This window comes from Lissotriton vulgaris, unplaced genomic scaffold, assembly GCF_964263255.1.
Source record: "Lissotriton vulgaris unplaced genomic scaffold, aLisVul1.2 SCAFFOLD_1933, whole genome shotgun sequence".
Classification (NCBI taxonomy): Eukaryota; Metazoa; Chordata; class Amphibia; order Caudata; family Salamandridae; genus Lissotriton; species Lissotriton vulgaris.
In genome coordinates this window covers 258,764-271,647 of record NW_028241729.1, presented here as the reverse complement: position 1 = coordinate 271,647, position 12,884 = coordinate 258,764, and positions in this window count along the sequence as shown.

Sequence of the window (12,884 nt, the reverse complement as noted above, 5' to 3'; positions counted from 1 at the left end):
GTTGTGTGCTGGCGCAAATGCTTTACACATTGCCTCCGAGTTTAGCCTTACTGCTCGTGCCAAGCTACCAGGGGGTGAGCAGGGGTTATCTTGGTGTGTGACTCCCTTGCCCTGACTAGAATGGTGGTTTCTGCCTGGCTTTGGCGTCAGCCTTAGCCTACCAGAAATAGCCAGTTCTAACATTGTTGGTCAGCGGTGCAGATTTGGACTTGTGTTTGCGCAGTGCCACAGCGACAGCTGGCTACATTACAAAACTCCTATGTGGGTAAACAATCCTAGGACGTCATCAGAGTAAATAACCAATTATTCCAAAACCAGTAGTGTGAAGAAATAACGAAAAAATTGAACTGTATACAAATATATATTTATTAAGTATGAATAAAAATCATATAGATAAACAAGCTATATGATAAGATAAAAGTATAATTCATTAAAAGCAGACACAAGTGTTACAAATCAGTATATATCCTATAAACCAAACACATTGCAAAACACAATACAATCACATAGATTAATGACATAAAAAGTATGAGAAATTTAATCATAAAAGAACTCGACGCGCGTTTCGGCAGAAAACCGCCTTCTTCAGGAGTCTCTGCTGATAATATTGATATATCTCATAAAAGCTGTTGATATCTTCGTACATGTGAGTAGTCAGAGCCACTTGATAGAGGCTAATACCTTGAATAGCACTGACATCGACTTAAATTCAAACACGTTGATCATGAACAGCACCAAGGAGGATAAAGCCAAGGATGCGGGAGGATCATAAAGTCAACATAGCCAAAGATACTATGAATTTCTGTTGTAAGCGTATAACTTCGTGGAGGGGATATGGACATCCGCAATAGGCCAGATGGCTCGTGACTTGTGTATTCACGAGAGTACATAAATTGCGTTTCTTTGATCCGTATTCTAGGGGTGGTTAAAAAGATGGCGTTTTTGATGGTGCCAGATATTATATAACTTACATCAGAAAAGATGACATGGGCAACAAGATAGTGCTGCTCCAAAAACGAGGGACGTCACGTCACGAAAGTACCTCCAGCCGGGAAAAATGATTAATTTTTCTCATCTTTTCTGATGAGACGGCTAGTAGCATCAATGGCTGTACAGGAGCCACTGAACAATGGATGAGCGATAACAGTCTTAAAACAAATCTTCAAAAAACAATCTTCAAAAAAAGCTGCTGCTGGAATTACAGCTATTTCATCTTCGAAGTGTCGTTCAGTTTTCATGCATCCAAACACAAAATGTTTTGTTACCAAGGCTCGAGCTCTAAGACATGTCCTAGCTGTTAATAATCAAGCTCCATCTGTTCCGACATTAAAACGCCTTCTGTGTACACAACCTCGAAGGTGCAGAATGCAGTTGTCGGCACTATAACATGTTTAGATCCTGGGGTGGAAGGGGTGTCGGGCTTTCATGATCAACCAATGTGAGATGAGGGGGGTATCCCACCCCACAGACAAGATTCTTACCCCCCCGCCCCCTGGGTTCAAAGTAGAAGCACCCTGGGTTCACAGTGCCAAACCTTATTTTTATTAATTACATAATTTCATGTTTTTAATATATATTTTGTTACTCATGTTGACTGCGGTTCTTTGTTCTGTGTGTAAGGGAAGAGGCTGATCGACCGTCGTGGACTCTGAGTGTCTGAAGGAACGCAGACTGAGAGCACCCGATGCTGCCTGCACTGTTGAGTGAAGCAGGCGATGGCTGATGTTTATTTACAATCGTGGAGGGCATTGTCCTGATTGATGGTGCGTTTGTGAAACTTCACCTAGAAGCCCATCAGCTGAATAAAGACGCTATCTTCTACACTCCATTGACTCATGGATCAGTCCTGTAAAGACGTCAATCACTAGTTTCAACAGCTCTTATAAACACTGACTCTTCCTCGTCCACTCTCATTCCTGGTGCACGGGCTCCCGGTGTCCAGCGCTCTCGCGCCTTCAGTCTGGCGACGCTACTTGATTTCACAACGTCTCACTCTTCCCCAGGAACAGACGGGCGTTAGTGCGCTTTTAAAGGGTTTGCTTGCTCTGGGTTCTGAATATCACCTAATTAGAGTGTATATTAGGTTTATTATTACTGGTCTTTGTTGTTATGTGTGAGTTACATGTGTCACTCTTCCACACCACCGCATGGTTCTGGAGAAGGCACACGCTGTGTTTTTTAATATGTAAAATAACACTTTAGTGTGGGTGTGTGAGCACACACACAACACTGCTTCATTCTGAACAACATTATCTTAACCTCATAGATGCTATTAAACATTCCTCCCCAGTGCTGCGCTGTCCATTGGAACTAGTGCTGAATGGACGTCCAATGGTCGTGCGCAGCACTGGGGAGGTAGTGCTGCCGTCGGCCAATGCACCGAGGCAGCACTTAAGGGGCTAAAATCAAAACATGTTTACAGACACTCTGAGATACGAAGTGTCAAGGGGCTTCATCTGAGTGCTGCGTAAAATGTAATCGGAGGATTTCTTATGGTAAGTGCTGCAGGTATTCGTTGCTGTGCTGCTGTGAATACTTTTTATTGTGTTCAGTGCTCCTGTGTTTAACAGCGCTTGGAAAACGTACAACACAAGCCTCGGCACGTGCTCGAGATGGATTACACCAATGTGCAGGATCCTAGCGGCCTGAAGCATTATGCCTGTTGTGTGCGTCCTTGTGCAGCCGTAGTTGACTCGGAGAGAGAGCACTGGGAATAAGTGAACTCTAGACCTGCCCCAATATTATTATTACAGTGTGAAATGCAAGATCACTCATCAAGCTATAACTCTCTCACATTGAGCACTGTGGGTTTATACGGTCAATATTCACTGTAATATGCAATGCCTATATTTTCAATCAAAAGTGCATGTGGTACGAGTGGCTGTCCTTCCACTCAGAAGTGCCTGTGTTTTTAATCACCAGTACCTGTGTTTACAACCAGCAGTGCCTGTTTTTTTAATCAGACGTGCATGTGCAGTAGTGAGGAGTGGCTGTGCTTGTGACAGCAGTGCCTGTGTTTTTAATCAGCAGTACCTGTGTTTGCAGTCAGCAGTGCCTGTTTTTTTAATCAGACGTGCATGTGTAGGAGTGAGGAGTGCCTGTGCATGTGACAGCAGTGCCTGTGCTTGGAATCAGAAGCGTTTATGTTTTGAATCAAAAGCCTCTACGCTTGAAGGCCGGTCTCAACAGTGCCTGTGTTTTGAATCAGATATGCCTGTGTTTTAATTTGGAAGTGTCTGCGCCTGGAGTCAGGACTACCAGTGCCTGGCATCAGAACTGCCTGTGCTTGGAGTCAGTATTAGCGGAATTAGAGTCAGGAGTGCCTGTGCTTGGAATCTGGAGTGCCTGTATCAGGGGTCAGCAGTGGCATTGATCTGTTCATTGCAGATATCCAGACTCCGAGCTCAGGCACTGCTTTCTCCAGGCACCGCACGATCAATAAATGAGTCTGAAGTGTCTGTGTTTAGAGTCAGAATTAGAAGTACTGGAGTCAGGAGTGCCTCTGATCGGAGTTAGGACTATCTGTAATTGATGAGTGACAGTGCATTGGCAGTATGTAGTCAGCAGTGCCTGTGCCGTAGTCAGGAGCCCCTGGCTTGGAGTCATCATCATCTGTATTGATTGTGATTGAATCAGGGTTGTCTCTAATTAAGGCAGCAGTGCCTGTGCCGTAGTCAGGAGCCCCTGTGCCTGGAGTCATCATCATCTGTATTGATTGTGATTAAATCATGGTTGTCTTTAATTAAGGCAGCAGTGCCTCTAATGAACTGAGCGATGCCTATGTTTGGAATCAGGATTACGTGTAAATCAGTCAGCAGTGCCTGTGGTGGAGTGAGTATTAAGTGTAACTGATTCATCTGTGCCTGTATTTTGGGATTTATTTTATAATTGAGTGAGCAGTGAAGGTGGCTGAATCACCAATTCCTGTGTTTGGAGTCTGCACTGCTTTGCTTGAAGTCAGCGTGCCTGGAAGCAAGAGTTGCTATTACAGGAGGCAGTTGTTCAAGTGTTTTGAATCAGCAGGGCCTGTCACTCAGACTTTGCAAAGTCTGTGGCTGGAATCAGAGGTGCTTGGAGTGAGGGATGGCTGCTTGAAGTCAGCAGTGCCTCCGCTTGGATTGAGGACGGCCTCTGATTGGGGTCTGCGTTATCTGTGATTGAGTGAGCAGTGCCTGTTCATGGAGTATGGAGGGACATGCTTAGTGCTCAGTAGAGCGTGTGCTTGGAGTCAGCGTTAGCTGCAATGGAGTCCACAGTGCATGTGCATTGAATCAGTATTTGTGTTTTTCATAAGCAGTGCCTGTGACTGAAACCAGCAGTGCCTGTCATGAGTCAGTGGTTTCTGTACTTTGACTAAAACATGCTTGGAGTCTGTAGTGTCTGTGTTGAGAGTCAGGAGTGCCTGCGATAGGAGTCTGTAGTACCTGTGCCGGGAGCAAAGGTTGGCTGTAACTGAGTGAGCAGTGCCTGTTCATGGATTAATCAGGGACTGTGTTTTCATCAATAGTGATCGTGCCCCTGGGCTTGGAGTCAACATTTATGTTGTATCCAAAGTATGACAGGAGAAGGAGATACACTTAGGATTAAGTTTAATCAGGAATCTCAAGTACAGCATAAGATCTATTAGAGTGCACATCCAAGAAGCTCCAGTCTTCAACTGAAGATCAGGAGTGGAACATTCCACAATAACCTAGCAACCAAGGCACTAGGATGCAAATACATAAAAGAACATAAGCAATGAAGAAACATGGGATATAGCACACCTCCTTCCCCACAATTTACCAAAAGCAAAACATATTAAAATAAACAAGGTGAGAGAAAACAAAACAAAAAATCATAAAACAAACATTCATAATGGAAATCAACATATCAAGTAATATAATCATCTAAATATTTGGGTGTGAACTTAATTCTAGTGGACCTTGAACAAGGTGCGGAGGCCTCAGAGGACCCTGAGCAAAGTTCAGCTACATCTGAAAAAATTGTGTTACAATCGTCAGAATTCACCAAATCAGCAGATTGAAGTAACTCATCCTCATGTACATTAGGATTGTCAAACAATGACAGAGCCCCATTACCCACATTGGAATTACAAGCAGGAAGGTTATGAGGAGACAAAATGTTAGAGTCAACTTCATTAGGAGCAATGTTCGAACCTGAAACACCATTAAGAGCAATGTTTGAGACCTTCACTTTGGAAACAGCCCTTTTACTCCACCACTTACCACCAATTACCTTAACAGCATGTTTACTGATTTGAATGATGGTTGTTTCCGGATAAAATTTTGAACCCTTAACCTTACAAGGTCTTCGGATTCTGACCCTGTCACCGATGTTTAAAGAAATTTCCTTCACATGTTTGTCCAGATCATACCTAATTTTGGACTTGAGTTGAGCAGATTCAACCCTATCTTTGACAAGATCAAGATCAAGAACATCCTTCCCTTGAAAGGATTTGCTAACAACCCAACCAGGGGATAATTCATTGAAGGACTGTCTCCCTCTTAACAAGAGGAACGGTGTCACCCCAGTAGTTGAGTGTGGAGTGTTGTTGTATGACCAAACCCTGTCACTGACAACATCCTGAACACAAAGACTAGATGAAATAGCTAATTGGACTGCGTCCTTCAGGACACGATTCACTCTCTCCACCAAACCATTGCCTTGCGGGGAGTACAAAGCAGTAGTAAGATGTTTACTGGCAAAATTATCCAAAAAACTATTCATCTCATGAGAAACAAATTGTACCCCGTTGTCCGATACTAAGAATTTAGGAATTCCTTCAGACTGGAAAAGTTTTTTAAGACACTTTATGACATTATGAGTATTAGGTTCTTTCAAAAACTCACAGGCAACCCACTTGGAGTGATAGTCAACTATCGTAAGTATGAATCTAAAGCCCTGGTTTAAACCACCAATAGGTCCTAGGAAATCCATACCAAGTTTCTCCCATGGACTGTCAGGGAAATCAACAGGACATAAAGGTTTGCTAACAGTACGCAAGGATTTCTCAGCATGAGAACACTCGCTACAGCCATTCAAGAAGGTATCCACACAGACGTCCATACCTGGACACCAATAGTGAAGCCTCAATCTCTTCTTGGTGCTTGTGATCCCACCATGACCTTTGTGAGCAATATCAATAATCTTGTCTCGAATAGAAACAGGGGGAATGAGGGAAACACCTCTCAGAATGAAATCACCCTCCAAACTTAAATCATCTCTGACTTTGGAGAAAGGGAGAAGACCCTTATCAATTAAATTTTCCCTTGGCCAACCTTCAGCAATGCATTTTTTTAACGTAAGAACGGAAAAATCCTGCAAAGACGCTTTAATCCAGTCAGATTCAGAAACCACATCCTTTGCTAGAACCAGCCCATCCAGAAGGTTAACTACTACTTCTTTGTCATCAAGAATAGAAGAAAACTTCAAAGAACTTGAAGGACACCTGGACAAGAAGTCCGCCGTGAAGTTCTTCCCACCAGGAATATGCCTCATGACAAAATTGAAATCATAAAGCTTTGAGAGAAGACCACTTAATCTTGGGCTAGCATTCCTTAAACCCTTGTCATTCAAATAAAAATCAACGGTTTATGATCTGACACTACCACAAACTCGCGACCCCAAACATACGTAGAGAAGTGTCTAACTCCCCAAACGCAAGCTAAGGCCTCTTTTTCAATTGTGCTGTAATTTCTTTCCAAAGAGGAAAGTTGACGGGACGCAAAGGCAACAACATTTTCAATACCACCATCAGCTTGACTCAGTACAGCACCCAAGCCAGTATTACTAGCATCTACTGTAATGAAAGATAGAGAGTTCTCATCAAAGGGTTTGAGAGCTGGAGCATGTATAATTAAATTCTTTAACGAGTCAAAAGCCACTTTATGCACTTCATCCCACACAAATTTAACATTATTCCTAGTAAGCGACCTCAAAGGCTCACTAACATGTGCAAAATTCTGTACAAATCTCGAATAAAATTCACTTAAACCCAAAAATGATCTTAGTTGATCTTTGTTAATGGGCTGAGCACACTCACGAATGCCTTGTAAGAGATCATGTTTGGGAGCAATACCTTTATGGGAGATGGTATGACCAAGATACTCAACCTCACTGAGGAGAAATTTACACTTCTGTTTTTTAACAGTCATACCATGGTCACTTAAAATGCCAATGACTTGATCAAGTTTAACAAGATGTTCTTCAACAGTGTTAGTGGAGATCAAGATATCATCCTGATAGGCTAAAACATCACAAACTTCTCCAAATAACTGAAACATCAATTTCTGAAAAACAGATGCCGCTGAGGCAAGACCAAAAGGTAACCTTAGATATCTATAAAGACCAAAAGGAGTATTGAAAGCAGTTAAGTCTCTGGACTCCTCACACAACTCAATCTGATGGTAAGCTGCGCGTAGATCTATGGTGGAGAAAACCTTTGTACCTCTCAACTGAGCCAACATATCCTGAATACGCGGGAGAGGAAAACAATCCACTTGAATATTTTTGTTTAGAGCTCTAAGGTCTACACATAACCTAAGCTCATCACAGTTCTTCTTAAGTGCGACTACAATTGGAGAAACCCATACCGAAGAATTGATGTTTTCAATGACTCCCTCTTTACTCAGCTGTTGAAGATGAGTTTTTAGCCTTTCCATAATGCTAAGAGGAACATGTCTGACCTTATGGATTACTGGAAGAGCATCAGGCTTCAAAATAATCTTGTGTTCGAAGCCTTTAACTGAACAAAGATTATCAGAAAAAACATTACTGTATTTATTTATGATGCTCTCTAGGGATAATTCCTCAGTGACCAGAGCAATAATTGTGGTAGAACGATCTAAAGAGATAGGGTTTCTAGTACCAGGTCTTAAAACTAATGGAAATTTTCCTTGGTCTCTCCAACCCAAGACATTATAACCTTTTTTAGATACATAAATCTTTGCTTGAATAGATCGATCTTCAAAGGTTAAACTATCATTGAAGAACACCATTAAGTCAATTACCTTGCCATTAAACGCAACAGTACAAATGTCAGGAGGCAAAAGTAAATTTTCTTCCCAATGTTTAAGGAAAAGAAAATCAGCAATGATGGTAATAGGAGATCCTGAATGTACAGTGACCTTGACAAGAATCTCACCAATTTTTAAATCATATACTGGATCATAGATAGAAGAATCTTCATGATCATCTATCATGTCAACAGACAATAATATCTTTTTTACAATTTGTTCTTCACCTGTATTAGATGTATCAGAATCAGAGACTTCAAGGTACATTGTCTTGGACTTGAACTTGCAAACTGCAGCAAAGTGACCAATTTTTTTACAATTAGTACATTGTTTTTTTAAGGCTGGACAAGAAGTTGAATTGGCAAGGTGTAATTTAGATCCACATCTATAACAAGTGGGAGGTTTATCTGATTTTTTCCATTCGAGTTTTGGAGATTGAATACGCTGAGAATTATTTTTAGAGGAAGTAGATTTCACTAAATCTACTTGTGTAGGCTTATTATTGCTTAATTCTTTAGAAGCAAAAGCAGATCTTTCTATTCCCCTAGCTAATTCTAAAGTTTCTATCAATGAAGGATTACGACAGCATGAAATTCTTTCCTGAACTTTGTTGCTAAAACAATTCACAACAATTTGATCTCTGAGATATTGATCAATAGGACCTTCAAATTCACAAGTTGCAGCCAAAATTCTTAACTCAGCTAAAAATATATCAATCTTTTCATACTCTCTTTGCTTGCGGGTGTAAAATTTATGTCTTTCAATGATTACACTCGGTTCGTCCTTAAAATATTTTTCTAGACGAGCAATAGCCTCAGTGTACTCATTCCAATCATCCGAAGGAGGTCTAGTAATAGGGGGTTGATGATCAAAAATTCTTTGACCCTCAGCACCTAAAGCACTATATAACATTGCATTTTTTCTAACAGCAGAAAATTTTACAGCATCAATAGCAATTATGTAACTATTAAAGGCTTTAAACCAATGTGTCCATTTGATCTTTGGCGTACCTGGTTCAGGAAGAAAGGAAGATGGAAGAACTGCAGTTTGTTGAGCCATCCTAAATTAGCAAAGCAAATAACGTGTAAACATAAAAATATAGATAGCAATCAAGAAAGACTTAACAATGTGTAGCATGAGTTGTAAATATCAATAAGACTAAACCATATTAATTGTGTGACACATTGTTGATAACAATTACAGCGTAGAAATAAGAAATCCGAGTAAATATGTATGTATATCAGGGTAAGTAACACACATTGTAAATATGTAATATCAGCTGTGCATGTCAGCGTAGATAATGCACGTTGTAAAAGTTGATATAATGCCAAAGAACAATGTAAGCTGTGTGTATCAGCGCAATTGACACACGTTGTGAAGAGGTGATGTTAGCTGTGTGTATCAGCGAAAAATGACACACGTTTTCACACGTTTTAAATGTATAAATAAATAAGGTCAGCTGTGTGTGTCAGCGAAAATGACACACGTAGTAAAATTTAATTATAAATACCTCGTAGCAGGAAGAAAGTAAACATTCAACGATCGTGAATGTCGTTGCCAGGCAACCTAAGATGGCTGCCGCGTGATGACGCATATGGCTGCTGCGTGATGACGCGTAGGGATGAGCGTGCAATCGTGATGACGTGAATCCTGCTGAAGACGCTGAAGAAGAAGTGGAATGAATGCAGCGCGCCGTCCCCGTGCTGATTTAAAGCAGCAATGAAGGGATGGCGACTTTTGAAAACGAGGATTCTAACAAGTGAGGGCAGTTAAACAGTAAGACAGTTTGTCTGAGAAAATCAAAGTAAAAGTTAATAAAAACGTGTGAATGAATAGAAATCTTTCTCTTGAAAATGTTAACGCCAAATGTTTGTTCAAAATGCCAAAATAGCGCGAAGGGCATGTGCAGTCAAACGTAAGCAGGAACAAGCAATCAAGGAGTTGTTGTTAACAGAATCAGGGCAGACAAGGGCGCAATGAAGGCAGTGGTAGATGTGAAATTCACAAGGAAAACGACGTTTAAAATGAAAAATGACAATGGGTAATTAAGGAGCTGCCGCTGGTCCAATCAGGGCACAATACAAATGCAGGCGCTGGTGCAATCAAATCACAAGGAAAAATAAATAGTTTACTTTTTAAAAAACAAAGTTATTTCCACCAGCTGTTGTGAGTTTTATAAGGAGTAAAGCGAGATTAAAATGAAACGTAGAAAAGTAGGTAATTAATGAGCTGCCGCTGGTGCAATCAGGGCACAATAGAAAATACAGGCGCTGGTGCTATCAAATCACAAGGTATAAATATAAACAGCTTACTTTTAAATGAAGTTAGTGTTGTTTCCTGTAGAAATTCAGTTTCAAGGAAGTCCATGGATGAGTTGAATTCATGGAAGTAGGTAAAAATTTAAGAAGATTAATGATGAGCGCTGAAGTCTGATGAGATCTATTTAAAAATTGAATTTTTAGGCGTAGGTTCGTAGGTAATGCTGACTTGACCACCTCGTTGCCAATTTATGTTGTATCCAAAGTATGACAGGAGAAGGAGATAAACTTAGGATTAAGTTTAATCAGGAATCTCAAGTACAGCATAAGATCTATCAGAGTGCACATCCAAGAAGCTCCAGTCTTCAACTGAAGATCAGGAGTGGAACATTCCACAATAACCTAGCAACCAAGGCACTAGGATGCAAATACATAAAAGAACATAAGCAATGAAGAAACATGGGATATAACACATATCTATAATGAGTCCGGAGTGATTGTGTTTGGAGTCACCACTGCATGTGTTTTGAATCAGAATTTCTTGTAATCCAGTGAGCAGTGCCTGTGCCTGGAGGGAACATGTAGTGTACTGGAGTTGTGAGTGCATATATATGGAGTAAAGAACATTTCATTATAATTTAGTGAGTAGTGCCTGTGCCTGTAGTCAGCAGTGCCTGTTTGGATCCAATGCTAGCTATAATGGAGTCAGCAGTACATGTGTTTTAAACCAGCAGTGCCTGTGTTTGATGTCAGGAATGCCTGTAGCGCTCATTCTGGGAGACCTGAGTGCCTGTCACTGGAGTTACCAGTACCTGAGTTTGGAAAGAGATTATCTGTGATTGAGTGAGCAGTGCCTGTATGTGGATTAACCATTGACTGTATTTCACATCAGTAGTGCCTGTTTTTACCAGCGTCTGTATTTGCAGTCAGCATTATTTGTAATCAGTCTTGAGAGTGCAATGCCTGTGATTTGAAAGAAAAGTGGCTAGGCTTGGAGTCAAGTGCCATTGCGTGGATTCAGTAGTGCCTGTGTCTTGAGTTAGCAGTGCCTGTATTTGGAGTCAGGTTATCAGTAACTGAGGCAGCAGTGCCTGTGCCTGGGAGTCAGTACTAGATGCACTGGAGACAGTGGTGTTCTGTGTTTGGTGTAGGAATTACCTATAACTGAGTGAGCAGTGCCTGTGCCTAGGGTCAGGACTGCCTATAACGTGAGGATTATCTGACATTGAGTCGCCAGTGCCTGTGTCTGGAGTCAAAAGTACTTGTTATTTGATTCAGCTGTGCCTGTGGTTGAGGTCATTAGTTCCTGTATCAGCAGTGCCTGTGGTAGAGGCCAGTAGTGCCTATATCAGCAGAGCCTGTGGTTGAGGCAGTAGTGCCTGTATCAGCAGTGCCTGTGGTTGAGGCCAGTAGTGCCTGTATCAGCAGTGCCTGTGGTTGATGCCAGTAGTGCCTGTATCAGCAGTGCCTATTCTGAATGAGCAGTGCCTGAGACTGGAGACAATAGTTCCTGTTTTGAATCATGTGTTTCTTGCATCAGCAGTGCCTAATTGGACTCCGTGTTAGCAGTATTGGAGTCAGCAGTGCCTGTGGAGTGACTGTGATTGGAGTTAGCAGTGCCTGTGCTTGGAGTTTGGGTTACCTGTAATTAAGTGAACAGTCTGTTTGCGACGTAATCTATAACAGTGTTTATATCAGTAGAGCATGTGCTTGGAGTCAGTAGTGCCTAGTCACTGAATAGGCACAGCAGTCAGCAGTGCCAGTGTCTGGCATGAGTGCCTGTGCTTGGAGCCGGTGTTATGTGTGAGCAGTGCCTGTTTGTGGAGTAAGCAGTGACAGTGTTTTACATCAATGGCCACATGTTTGGAGTCAGCAGTGCCTGTTCCTGAAGTCCATGTTATCTGTAATGGAGTCAGCAATGCCAGTGACTCGAATCAGCAATGTCCACTTTGAATCAGCAGTAATTGTGTTTTGAACCCGCAGTGCCTGTGCTTGGAGTTAGCAGTGCCTGTGCTTGGGTTCAGAAGTGCGTAGAGTTAGCAGTGCATATGGTTGGAGTTGTGAGTGCCCGTGTGAGGAGTCTGTTATACTTGTGTGCAGAGTTAGAGTTATCTGTATTTGAGTGAGCAGTGCCAGTTTTTGGAGTATGCACTGATAGTAGAGCCCATGTTTAGTTAGCAGTGCCTGGTTTTGAAGTTAGGAATATCTGTAACTGAGCCAGGAGTGCCTGTGCCTCGAGTTGTGTGTGGAGCTATCATTATTGTTAATGAGACTGAGGAGTGCCTGTGGCTGGAGTCGGTAGTGCCTGTGACTGGAGTCAATAGTGCCCGTGGCTGGAGTCGGTAGTGCCTGTGGCTGGAGTCGGTAATGCTTGTATTTGGAGTCTGCGTTATTTGAAATGGAGCCGCCTGTGTCGGTCAACAGCAGTGCCTGTGGTCGCAGTGCCTGTATTTGGAGTCTGGTGTGCCTGTGGAGTCAGTGCTGAATGTTAATTAAATGACAAATCAGGAGCAGAAGGGGTTAAATCTGAGCCGGAGATGGAATGTCACTGCCCCTCCCCCACACAAGGAACAGCCACTCCCCCACACAAGGAACAACCCCTCCCCCACAG